The 13,858-nt window shown below is 43.9% G+C and overlaps 1 pseudogene; it reads left to right on the top strand.

Moving 5' to 3' along the window:
* The window catches only part of LOC139378068 (pyruvate dehydrogenase protein X component, mitochondrial-like), a 53,020-nt pseudogene that overhangs the window by 13,950 nt on the left and 25,212 nt on the right, over positions 1-13,858 (top strand).

Here is a 13,858-nt window from a genome sequence, read left to right as displayed (position 1 = left end):
AAGCAGCGCAGCTTGGCGGGTCATGTTTCCAAGGACACATGACTCGACATTTGCCTATCTCGAGCCCGTTGGGGAGTTGCAGCGATGAGACAAGATCTTAACTACCAAATGGATATCACAAAATTGGGGAGAAAAAGGGGGGGAATGCAAAAATGTAATAATAAAATGATTTATCCATCAACATTGAGGAATATTCATTGTCAATCACAAGCATTAGGAAATGTGTTGATGATGTTGTACCCACAATAAAAATCCAGATATACCCCAACCAAAAATGGAGGATCGGGGAAATCCGTACCATGCTGAGAGCCCGTGCTGCGTTATTCAATGTCAACAGAACAAACCCTGATGTATTGGTGGCGCACAACACATACAAGGCAAGCAGGTACAATCTCCGCAAATCCACTAGGGATGCAAAACAATAACACATACTCAAACTTGAATAGACTCGTGTCATATATGGCAAGGACTACATAATATCGATGCAGTGCCCATCGAAGCCTCCCTCCCAGACGAGCATAACACATTACATGCTCGCTTCGAGGTAGACAATACCGATCCATCCAGGAAGAATCTCGCTGCTACGGACGACCAGGTGCTTTCACTCTACGAGGCTGACATGAGGAAAATTTTCGAGTGAATACTCACAAAGCAGCCAGCCAATATGGCGTCCCTGGCCGCGTCCTCAGTGTGTGCTGAACGGCTGGGGGCGTCTTCTCTGACATATTCAACCTGTCCCTGTCTCAGGCTGTAGTCCCCACCTGTTATAAGGAGACCACCATTGTCCCAGTGCCCAAGAAAAACAAGGTGACATGCCAAAATGACTAACGCCCTCTCACGCTCACCTCAGTCATCATGAAGTGCTCCAAGCGGCTTGTCAAGGCCCAGATCAAGGCATGCCAGGCACACTGGACCCACTCCAATTTGTCTACTGCTCCAACAGATCCACAAAAGATGCCATTTCTATCGCTATTCACATGGCCGTAACACATCTGGACAAGAGGAACACCGATGTGAGAATGTTGTTCATTGACTACAGTTAAGCATTCAACACTATTGTTCCATCGAAGCTTGACACCAAGCTCAGTGCCCTGGATCTGGACACAACCCTCCGCAACTGGATCCTTAACTTTCCGACAGGAAAACCACAGGCTGTGAACATTGGCAACAACACCTCCTCCACATTGACTCTTAACACAGGGCAACCCCAGGGGTGTCTCGTCATTACTCTGCCTTACTCCTTGTTCACCCACGAGTTGACCGAGAACTCGATGGTCACTCTGACAGAGCTCTAGAGCTCCTCTGTGGAGATGGGAGAACCTTCCAGAAGGACAACCATCTCTGCAGCACTTCACCAATTTAGGCCTTTTATGGTAGAATGGCCAGACGGAAGCCACTCAGTTAAAGGTACATGACAGCCCGCTTGGAGTTTGCCAAAAGGCACCTAAAGGACTCTCAGACCATGAGAAACAAGATTATCTGGTCTGATGAAACCAAGATGGAACTCTTTGGCCTGAATGCCAAGCGTCACGTCTGGAGGAAACCTGGCATCATCCCGACGGTGAAGCATGGTGGTGGCAGCATCATGCTGTGGGGATGTTTTTTAGCGGCAGGGACAAGGAGACTTGTCATGATTGAGGGAAAGATGAACGTAGAGAAGTACAGAGAGATCTTTGATGAAAACCTGCTGCAGAGCACTCAGGACCTCAGACTGGGGCTGAAGGTTCACCTTCCAACAGGACCTGATGATCACCAATGGTCACCTTCCAGCAGCTACAGTATATCCCTAGTTTCAGTCTCCTAATATTCCTTACACCTCTGAAGATTCCAGCCACTTCCATGCTAGGCAGAAGAACATAGGTGTTTCATCTCTGAGCAGCGAAAAGATTGTTTCTCTACCGACAGTTGGATAAGGGGAACCTTATGTGGTGTTACCAACACTTAGTGGAGACTAGAGATCCTGACTGCCAATGTGTCACCCTCAAGGAAAAGCCAAGTGTTGACTATAAACATGTTTTTATTTGCAAAATAGAATAATATCAATCTCTAAAGCATCATATTAAAAGTTTACAAGATAAGTCACGACAATAAAACAAAAAATTCCAACACCCCCCTTGCAAAAAAATGGTGATGAAATCAGTTCAATAATAAAAAATAAACACAATTGCACTGTATTGCCACCCCCACCACCCCAAACAGTGTTGAAAAGTAAAACAAATTATAAAAACAACTCACTGGAAATAAAATACTGTATATTAAAAGAAGTGTACAACATAAGACATAAGTAAAAGTATTTTAAAAGATTCCCAAGTCCCCTGCCAAAAAATTTGCTAAATATTTACAAATAAATATATGGGGGATTGGAAATGATACCGACAATAACATTGATGGAACCTACAATCTATCTGCAATATTAAAGGTTATCTTTAGTATTGTACTGTGTAACGGGTGTCGTCTGGAGATAGAGAGGAGGACCAAGGTGCAGCATAGTAAGTGTTCATGTCTTTTTAATAAACAAACTGAACACTGGAACAAAACAATAAATGATGTGAACAAAATGAAACAGTACCGTGTGGCCCAAACACTCACACGGAAACAAACACCCACAAACCAAAAGTGAAACCCAGGCTACCTAAGTGTGATTCTCAATCAGGGACAACAATTGACAGCTGCCTCTGATTGAGAACCATACTAGGCTGAACTCAAAAACCAACATAGAAAAACAAACATAGACTGCCCACGCCAACTCCCTGACCATACTAAAACAAAGACAAAAAACAAGGGAACTAATGTCAGAATGTGACATACTGAGAAAAACGTCAACCCTTTGGGCACTTTGGAGGAGGTGGGGCTGAACAAGTCACAGCTGTGGGTTTTCCTTCAAGTCTTATGGTTCAAAACCAACTGACATTCAGCCAGTTACAAGGGCTTGTGGTGTGATCTAACGCAGAAACCAACTTCCTGATCAAGTTCTGCGTCGCCATGATCAAAAGAGACGGCTCTCCCTTTCGCCAACAGCTGTTGTGCTTTCTGTCTTATTTTTCCTTCCTATCTGGCAAACAGAGCTACGCCCTTTAGCAGGAATGACAGCTCAGTAAGTGGATCCCTTTTGGAAATACATGTGTTGCAGCCCTGGCCCATCTATTGTGCTAGCCCTATCATTTAGAACTAATCAATATTGACAGAGGAAAAACACCTAGCTGACTGTGGGGGGGAGGAGACATCCATGCTGTGCCTTTTTGACTCTGTTAGAAAGGGAAATGGATAGCTAGAGAGAGGGAGAGAATCAATGTGCGATGGGAGGGGGGGTTAAGAAACTGTAAGCAATCCATTCCCCCCTCTATTAGTCTTTACCCTTGTTTGTGTTTTGTTGGAATAGAACAGCGGCAAGGGGAAATGAAGTAGATAGAGTAGGCAGTGGGGATGGACGCACAGCGAATTGAAGGGTCTGCCCATGGTCCCTCTGGAAACAGTATTGAATGTTGAGTCGAGGTGCACATCTTTTGAAAACCCTCTCTCCTGGGTTGTTCTCTTTCCATTCTTCCTATCATTTGGACTCTCCCTCTTTAGTTTCTCACTCATTCTCCCTTCTTTCTTCTCCCTAGTGCTCTTCTTCCTTTTTCATTCTTTTACTTGTTATTTTGTGCACTCTCTTTCTCCCCCTCTCCTCAGTCTTCTTGAGCAGTCAAATCAAATGCAATCTGATGAAGGGATTATTATTTTAAGTGTGTCTCTGTCTTCCCACAGATGGAGGAGGGCAGTCCTGCAGTGCATCTGGGGACTCGCCCTCATGGTGGAGGAAGGGGAGGACTGGAAGACGGTGGAGATCCCTCCCCCTGGGGCAGCCGTGCTCACCCAGGCTCCTCCTCCTGCAGCTGCAGCCCCTCCCCCTCAGATGGCCCCCTCTGCACCCCCACCACCTCCCCCCAGAGTAGCCCCCACAGGACTTTGAGTCTCACCTCCTTGGCATGAACCCCTAAAGAGCAAGCAGCTGCCTCATTGGTAACAAAAAAACTCCAGAGGAACTAGACTAGAGCTGAAGCCTATCCTCTTTTGCCTGGCCAGATAAAGTTTCAGAATACATAGCTACAGTCTTTGGAAACAAAGATTGAAAAACAGATGCGTTTCGGCTCCAATACAAATTAAGGAAGTTTTAATTAATTATGTAAAGAGTGCCTTGGTCCTCCCTTCTTTTTGATGACAAATATACCAAAGAGCACCTTCTGTCCACCAAAACCTACTATTGTCTACCTTAGCAGCGCTTCCTTCCTTCTTTTTCTACTTTAGAACCTTTAAAATATAATAAATTGGAAGGTTGTGCATGACTATGGTAGATGTAGGAACCAATCTATATTTTCAGACTGAGTATTTATCTGGTCAATATGTCACTGTATTATGTCTGTTTGTAACAGTGTGTTATACAGTATCACAATGTATGTGGACACCTCTCATTCCAACATCATGGGCATTAATATGGAGTTGGTCTACCCTACAATAACAGCCTCCACTCTCCAGGGAAAGCTTTCCACTAGATGTTTGGAACATTGCTACGTTGATTTGCTTCCATTCAGCCACAAGCATTATTGAGGTCAGGCACTAATGTTGGACGATTATGCCTGGTTCGCAGTCCGCGTTGCAATTCATCTCGAAGGTATTCGATAGGGTTGAGATAGGCCTCTGTGCAGGCCAGTCAAGTTCTTCCACACCAATCTCGACAAACCATTTCAGTTAGGACCTCGCTTGTGCATGGAGGCATTGTCATGCTGAAACAGGAAAGGGCCTTCCCCCAACTTTTGCCACAATGTTGGAAGCACAGAATCATCTAGAATGTCATTGAATGCTGTGGCCTTAAGATTTCCCTTCACTGGAACTAAGGGGTCTAGCCCGAACCATGAAAAACAGCCCCAGACCATTATTCCTCCTCCACCAAATTTTACAGTTGGTGCTATGGTTTGGGCAGGTGGTGTTCTCCTGGCATCCGCCAAACTCCGATTCATCCGTCGGACTGCCAGATGGTGAGGTGTGATTCATCACTCCACTGCTCCAGGGAACTATGCGGTGAGCTTTACACCACTTCAGCTGAGGCTTGGCATTGCGCATGGTGATCCAAGGTTTGTGTGCGGCTGCTCAGCCATGGAAACGTGTTTCATGAAGCTCCTGATGAACAGTTATTGTGCTGATGTTGCTTCCAGAGGCTGTTTGGAACTCAGTAGTGAGTGTTGCATCCGAGGACAGACAAATATTAGGCGCTACGTGCTTCAGCACTTGGAGGTCCCGTTCTGTGATCTTACCACTTTGCAGTTGATCCGTCGTTTCTCCTAGAAGTTTCCACTTCACAATAACAGCACTTACAGTCGACCGGGGCAGCTCTAGCAGGGCTGAAAGTTGACGAACTGACTTGTTAGAAAGGTGGCATCCTATGATGGTGCCACATTGAAAGTAGCTGAGCTCATCAAAAAGGCCATTCTCCGGCCAATGTTTGTCTATGGAGATTACATGACTGTGTGCTCAACTTTATACACCTTTCAGCAGCAGGTGTGACTGAAAGAGCAGAATTCACTCATTTGAAGGGGTGTCCACATACTTTTGTATATACAGTGTATGTTAAAATGTATTTGGATTATACATTGAATTTGTATGTTTAAGGACTCTTGGAAGATTATTCCAAATGAGGACTAAAAGAGATCCTAATACAATAGAATTTTCTCTGACCAATCAGAACAATACGGTGAGACTAACTTTGTGTGTGTCCCTCAGTCCCTGTCTTTCTGTGTGTGTTTTGTCTTCTCCCCTCAGGTTGTGGCTGAGCTCGGCAGCACACGGTCTAGACACACACGGTCTAGATCCCCAGCTGGCCACACCCACTGGACACGTGTATCGTCACCAAGGAGTGAGTAGTTCACACAAGCTGTGTTCAGGGTGGAGAAATGTTCCAAATGTTGCAGATAGTAATGTAATGAATATGGTGTACATGATTCCCCTATTCTAATCTAGCTCTAATCTAGCTACGTGGCAGACGATCATATCATTATCGTGTAAGTACAGAGTGTGGGCACTGGGTGGTATATACTGAGTGTACAAACATTAAGAACGCAAGCGCTTTCCAAAACAGACCAGGTGAAAGCTATGATCCCTTATTGATGTCACTTGTTAAATCCACTTCAATCAGTGTAGATGAAGGGGAGGAGACAGGTTAAAATTATTTTTAAGCCTTCTTGGTGACAGGTGCACCGGTTTGTGTCAAGAACTGCAATATTGCTGTGTTTTTCATGCTCAACAGTTTCTTGTGTGTATTAAGAATGGTCCACCACCCAATGGACATGCAGCCTACTTGACAGAACTGTGGGATGCATTGGAGTCATGGGCCAGCATTCCTGCTTTCGATACCCTGTACAGTCCATGCCCTGACACATTGAGGCTGTTCTGAGGGCAAACGGAGGGGAGGAGGGGTGTACCTCAATATCAGGAAGGTTTTCCTAATGTTTGTAATACTCACTGTATGTGTTATACAACACTGAACAAGGTCAATGAAAGAGTGCAGATATCTCTGAGGAGGAAATAATGACCTGTCCGTTTGAGACAAACATTCATGTCCCAGGATGACAATGATTTTTACTAGGGGTGGTGGTGGGGGATAGAAAGCTGTGCAGTTCAAAGAACCTCCAGGTACTATCAATAAGAGGCCAGATTAAATCTGATGCTCACCTCAGAAATAAGCACACACATTATTGGAAAATGCAGAGCTGACAATTTGTTACTTCAGAAAACCAAGAGTGACAGCGTGACTGAAAGGGAGAGAGAAAGAGCCAGCAAGGTATGAAGTTAGTGAGGGAAGTGACAGAATTTGAAAAAGTAAGGGAGTTGCAAGGTACTTTAACCCTGTTATGTGGGTGGGCTCACACAAGAGGAAGCTGTGAAACTGCGCACACACAGACACACACACGTTTCTAATGGCCACCTGCGTGGGTCTGATGGAACGTTCTCATTTCCCACTTCATACCCTGCTGGGGAATCTCATTAAGACACAGCTGTCTCCATGGCAACCCAGTCTCTGGAGGTCACTGGTGGCCATAGAAACGCAGACCATATGTTTTGAGAGACGTGTGTGCGTGCGTGTCTGTGTGCTTCCGTGTGTCATTTTGTTTGTTAGTCGTGTTTGTACACGTGTGTGTGTGAAAGAGAGAGTGTAAGGAGATACTGTATGAGGAAAGTTCACCTCAGGTAAACAATGCAGCAAAGTATTTAGCCTACTTTAGTGAGGGGAGATGACCAGGTGAAGGAAACCTAATCCCTCTCCATGCTTACCTTGACATTTGATAGGCTGTGATGTGCGATGGTTTCATGTGTCCTTTGTTAAAAACATGCTCGGTTACAGTTTATTGGTTATTTTGTCACCCAAATTTCTTTGTTATCCGCTCAACACAAAATAGCGAAATGTGCGCACTTTGGAGAAAATATTATTTATATTTTATTCAGCTATGTTCAGTTGTGTTCTTCATACTATAAAATAATAAAAAATAATGCCATGGAATTCTAAGCAAATCTTGTCTGCTAAATGAACCAGTGTAGTCCACAGACATATGCAATAGCCATATCAGGGCTTAACATAAGGACCCAACCAGAAACTGTGGATTGATGGCAGCATTTGCGCAAAACTGAACTTGCGAACCACTGTAGGGCAAGGTGACCGGAAACATGACCGAATACAAACAGTGTAGCTATTCCCTCCGCAAGGCAATCAAACAAGCTAGTCAGTACAGAGACAAAGTGGAGTCACAATTCAACGGCTCAGACAAGAGAGGTATGTGGCAGGGTCTACAGTCTATCACAGTCTACAAAAGAAAAACCAGCTCCGTCGCGGATCACGATGCCTTGCTCCCAGACAGACTAAACAACGTTTTTGCTCGCTTTGAGGACAATACAGTGCCACTGACACGGCCCGCTACCAAAACATGTGGGCTCTCCTTCACTGTAGCCAACTTGAGTAAATCATTTAAACGTGTTAACCCTCGCAGGGCTGCAGGCCCAGACGGCATCCCCGGCCGTGTCCTCAGAGCATGCGCAGACCAGCTGGCTGGTGTGTATACAGACATATTCAATCAATCCTTATGGCAGTCTGCTGTCCCCACATGCTTCAAGAGGGCCACCATTGTTCCGGTTCCCGAGGAAGCTAAGGTAACTGAGAAAAATGACTACCGCCCTGTAGCACTCACTTTCGTTATCATGAAGTGCTTTGAGAGATTAATCTTGCTCCTACTTGAGACGCATATGTCCCAAGTAGGCACCTGGAAATGCAAATGCGCTACGCTAAATGCTAAATGTACTCGTTAAAACTCAAACCTTGATCAAAATTCACAAGCAGGGTATTGAATTAAAGCTACACTCGTTGTGAACCTAGCCAGCAAGTCAGATTTTTAAAATGCTTTTCGGCGAAAGCATCAGAAGCTATTATCTGATAGCATGCACCCCCCAAAATGCCAGCTCGACACGTAAACAACAGATTTTGCGATAGCCGGCGCTACCCAAAACGCAGAAATAAAATATAAAACATTCATTACCTTAGACGAGCTTCTTTCTTGGCACTCCTATATGCCCCATAAACATCACTATTGGGTCTTTTTTTCGTTTAAATCGGTCCATATATACCCAAAATAGCTTTGTATAGAAGTTGTGTCATTCAGAAAAAAATCATCGTTTTTAAACGCTGCGTAATTTTTTAAAATTAAAAAAGTCGACGATAACCTTTCACAAAACACTTCGAAATCCTTTTGTAATCCAACTTTAGGTATTAGTAAACGTTTATAATCTATCAAAATGATTACAGGGCGATGTCTCTTCAATAGGTCCTCACTTCAAAAACAATGCCATCTGATCTCTCCCTAAACTGCTTCCGGGTGAAGACTGGAAAACTGGAGGTCAGACAGATGTATTTTCCAACAATTAATTCAATTGAAAATTAGTACAATGGCGCCATCGTGCGGAATTTGTATGAGGTGCAGGCAAATTCCCATTAATTTCTGTTCTCTTTTAACAACTGGTGGAAGTGACTTATGGAAATTATTTTTTGCTTTCAGAGAGCAGTTTTTCTTGCGTTTTTCAATGAAACACACGCTCTGTTATAGTCACAGCCGTGATTTAACCAGTTTTAGAAACTTCAGAGTGTTTTCTATCCACACATACTAATCATATGCATATACTATATTCCTGGCATGAGTAGCAGGACGCTGAAAAGTTGCGCGATTTTTAACAGAATGTTCAAAAAAGGAGGGGGTAGGATGAAGAGGTTTTAATCAAGGACCATATCACCTCCACCCTACCTGACACCCTAGACCCACTCCAATTTGCTTAACACCCCAATAGGTCCACAGACGACACAATCGCCATCACACTGCACACTGCCCTACCACAACTGGACAAGAGGAATACCAAATCAAATCAAATCAAATTTATTTGTCACATACACATGGTTAGCAGATGTTAATGCGAGTGTAGCGAAATGCTTGTGCTTCTAGTTCCGACAATGCAGTAATAACAAGTAATCTAACTAACAATTCCAAAACTACTGTCTTGTACACAGTGTAAGGGGATAAAGAACATGTACATAAGGATATATGAATGAGTGATGGTACAGAGCAGCATAGGCAAGATACAGTAGATGGTATCGAGTACAGTATGTACAAATGAGATGAGTATGTAAACAAAGTGGCATAGTTTAAAGTGGCTAGTGATACATGTATTACATAAGGATACAGTCGATGATATAGAGTACAGTATATACGTATGCATATGAGATGAATAATGTAGGGTAAGTAACATTATATAAGGTAGCATTGTTTAAAGTGGCTAGTGATATATTTACATAATTTCCCATCAATTCCCATTATTAAAGTGGCTGGAGTTGAGTCAGTGTCAGTGTGTTGGCAGCAGCCACTCAGTGTTAGTGGTGGCTGTTTAACAGTCTGATGGCCTTGAGATAGAAGCTGTTTTTCAGTCTCTCGGTCCCAGCTTTGATGCACCTGTACTGACCTCGCCTTCTGGATGATAGCGGGGTGAACAGGCAGTGGCTCGGGTGGTTGATGTCCTTGATGATCTTTATGGCCTTCCTGTGACATCGGGTGGTGTAGGTGTCCTGGAGGGCAGGTAGTTTGCCCCCGGTGATGCGTTGTGCAGACCTCACTACCCTCTGGAGAGCCTTGCGGTTGAGGGCGGTGCAGTTGCCATACCAGGCGGTACCTATGTAAGAATGCTGTTCATCGATTACAGCTCAGCATTTCACACCATAGTACCCTCCAAACTCGTCATTAAGCTCAAGACCCTGGGTCTCGACCCCGCTCTGTGCAACTGGTTCCTGGACTTCCTGACGGGCCGCCCGCAGGTGGTGAGGGTAGGTAACAACATCTCCACCCCGCTGATCCTCATCACTGCGTCCCCACAAGGGTTGCATTCTCAGCCCTCTCCTGTACTCCCTGTTCACCCACGACTGCGTGGCTATGCATGCTTCCAACTCAATCATCAAGTTTGCAGACGACACTACAGTGGTAGGCTTAATTACCAACAATGACGAGACGGCCTACAGGGAGGAGGTGAGGGCCCTCGGAGTGTGGTGTCAGGAAAATAACCTCACACTCAATGTCAACAAAACAAAGGAGATGATCGTGGACTTCAGGAAACAGCAGTGGGAGCAGCTCCCTATCTACATTGACGGGACAGTAGTGGAGAGGGTGGAGAGTTTAAAGTTCCAGACAGCGCGGTGAAGAGGCGCAGCAGTGCCTCTTCAACCTCAGGAGGCTGAAGAAATTCAGCTTGTCACCATAAACACTCACAAACTTTTACAGATGCACAATTGAGAGCATCCTGTCGGGCTGTATCTGGTACGGCAGCTGCTCCGCCCATAACCGGAAGGCTCTCCAGAGGGTAGTGAGGTCTGCACAACGCAACACCGGGTGCAAACTATTTGCCCTCCAGGATACCTACACCACCCGATGTCACTACCTGTTCACCCCGCTATTATACAGAAGGCGAGTGGGGACAGGCAGTGGTGCTTCTATCTCAAGGCCATCAGACTGTTTTAAACAGCCATCACTAATATTGAGTGGCTGCTGCCAACATACTGACTCAACTCCAGCCACTTTAATAATGGAAAAATGTATGTAATCAATTTATCACTAGCCACTTTATATTATATAATGTTTACATACCCTACATTACTCATCTCATATGTATATACTGTACTCTGTACCATCTACTGCATCTTGCCATCTTGATGTAATGTATCGCTAGCCACTTTAAATAACGCTGCTTTATGTTATCATACCCTAAATTACTCATCTCATATGTATATACTGTACTCTATACCATCTACTGCATCTTGCCTATGCCGTTCGGCCATCACTCATTTATCTATTTTTATGTACATATTCGTATTCATTCCTTTACACTTGTGTGTATACGGTAGTTGTTGTGAAATTGTTAGGTTATATTACTTGTTAGATATGACTGCATGGTCGGAACTAGAAGCACATGCATTTCTCTACACTTGCATTAACACCTGCTGTCCATGTGTATGTGACAAATAGATTTGACTTGATTTGATTTTTGTGAGTCTTGTCCGCCAGGTTAATTCAGTGATTGACTATACACATATCCCTCATACACACCCAATATAGCAGGGAAGTAATTCAAAACAAACATGCAGACACTCCCACTCTGTGAAGTAACCCTTCAGTGAGTTTTCTAACTAAAATAAACAGATGTTATGTGGAGTGGTGATATGACAGCTCTGACACAAACTCAACTGTGAAATCATTAGTCTCTCTGTCTCTCTCTATATATATTTAATTCAATTCAAAGGGTCTTTATTGGCATGGGAAACATATGTTTATATTGCCAAAGCAAGTGAAATGTACAATAAACAAAAATTAAATAAGCTATCAGAAATGAACAGTAAACAGTACTCTGTTTCTTTCTCTCTTTCTCTGTCTCTCTCTCACTCTCTCCCCCTTTATCTCTCTCTCTCTCTCTCTCTCTCTCTCTCTCTCTCTCTCTCTCTCTCTCTCTCTCTCTCTCTCTCTCTCTCTCTCTCTGTCTTTCCTCTACTCATCTTAATTTCATGGAGAACATTGTTTACCATGAAACTCAAGAGGAGGGAAGTGTGTGGGGTGAATGTGGGAGAAAAAGATCTTGATAGGCTTTCAAGCTTTCATTCCCCCTGCCATGTTTAACCTTGGAAAACACAAAATACCCAATAACAATGACAGGCATGTGGCTGCTCTCTTTTCTCCCCCCTCTCTAAGACTGACAGGTATGGCATGTTCAGAGAACACACATGCCTGGGTAGCTACAGATTGATAAAGCACCACTACCTATCTCTACCATGCTTCACCTCACCTCAATGGCTTGGAAATGACTATTTATCACTTGCCATATGTGTTCCAACATAATAAATGGTTAATGGGATTGATTTACACAAGTATGATACATGAATATCGTAGCATGGACATTATTTTGTAATATCTGTGGTAATTCCCTTTTCTACTGAGGCTGTAAATTAGACTATTGGGTGTTCACCCGCTAATGTCACATTACGTAATAGGTTATCATGTCAGGGCATGTTCTTGTATAAGCATATAGTGGACTTTGTCTTTAAAAAGTGAACATTTACATTTAGTCTGCCTCAGAGGGACGTGTGTCTAAACCAGCCATATTGTCTTCATACAATAAGGGAATTATAGTGGATTATGTCCCCCGTTGTTAACATCAATACCAAGTTAAAGGCACATCCACCATTTCAGAGTGCTACTGTATGTTTGCCTGCCGGAGGGTAGAGAAATGCTGTAGAGGTTTTTTAATGCTGCTGATTTATAGTGTTTTTATGGGAACGGTTGGTTCAGAAATACAAACATTTGTCCAAGGAAGTCTGTGGTCGTAAGTTATTTCAAGGTACGCTGTACATTTATTTTAGGTAGACTTTTGATTTATTCTCCACCTGTCCGCAGCATACATTTTCTAGATGTCTTATAGCCCCTCTGATAAGTGATGTGAAAACTCTAAGCTTTAGTTTTACCAACATCAGCATTACGTTTTATGTCTTTACAGTATACCTCAACACATAATTCCTTTCATAGAATGATAGACCATGGTAGATCTAGTGTTTGATGATGAGAGACTCAGATATTTTCCTCTCTGTGAGGACATGAGGCTTTTCTTCACTGGAAGGAAGAGGTTTTCATGACCATCACTCTGTCCCAGATGGCAGTGTGGTCTGGGTTTGACTCAGGACAGTTGGGATGGTGTGTGGGGTGGGGAGTTGTGCATGCGCGTGTCTGTGGTGTCTGTCTGTCTGTCTGTCTGTCTGTCTGTCTGTCTGTCTGTCTGTCTGTCTGCGTGCGTCTTTAATATTCCAGTCACCATTTGAGGCTCTTTTGCCTTGTCTGTCTATCAGTGGGAGTATACATGGCCTGTGTGAAAAGCAGATGCCTTATGTGAGGAAGGATGGATCAGCCAGCCAGTGAGCCAGCTAGCGGCACACAGTAGCCTATCAGTGGATGATGTCATCGCCACACACTGGGGACTCTGGGCTCAGGATTTACATTTACATCACAAGGAAAAGACGCTTCATATTGCTTTGGGATTTATGGAGAACTGTACCTCACTCCATCATACAGAGGAATAGGAGGATATTTGGTAGATGGTACACGTATATTGTGGGGGTTTTCTTCAAGTTATAATGTGAAAATCTCCCTATGCAGCCCTCGTCCCTTTTAAAGAAACTCCACAGGGAGGTAATGACATAGTCAGTGGTGTTAAATCTCATATCTCCTCTTGTTCACTGGCTGGGCTCACCATGTTCTCTTAGCCT

The sequence above is a fragment of the Oncorhynchus clarkii genome, chromosome 2 (genome assembly GCF_045791955.1).
Source record: "Oncorhynchus clarkii lewisi isolate Uvic-CL-2024 chromosome 2, UVic_Ocla_1.0, whole genome shotgun sequence".
Lineage (NCBI taxonomy): Eukaryota > Metazoa > Chordata > Actinopteri > Salmoniformes > Salmonidae > Oncorhynchus > Oncorhynchus clarkii.
The sequence above is the reverse complement of the archived record's forward strand: the minus strand, read 5'-3'. Positions and strand labels throughout refer to the sequence as shown.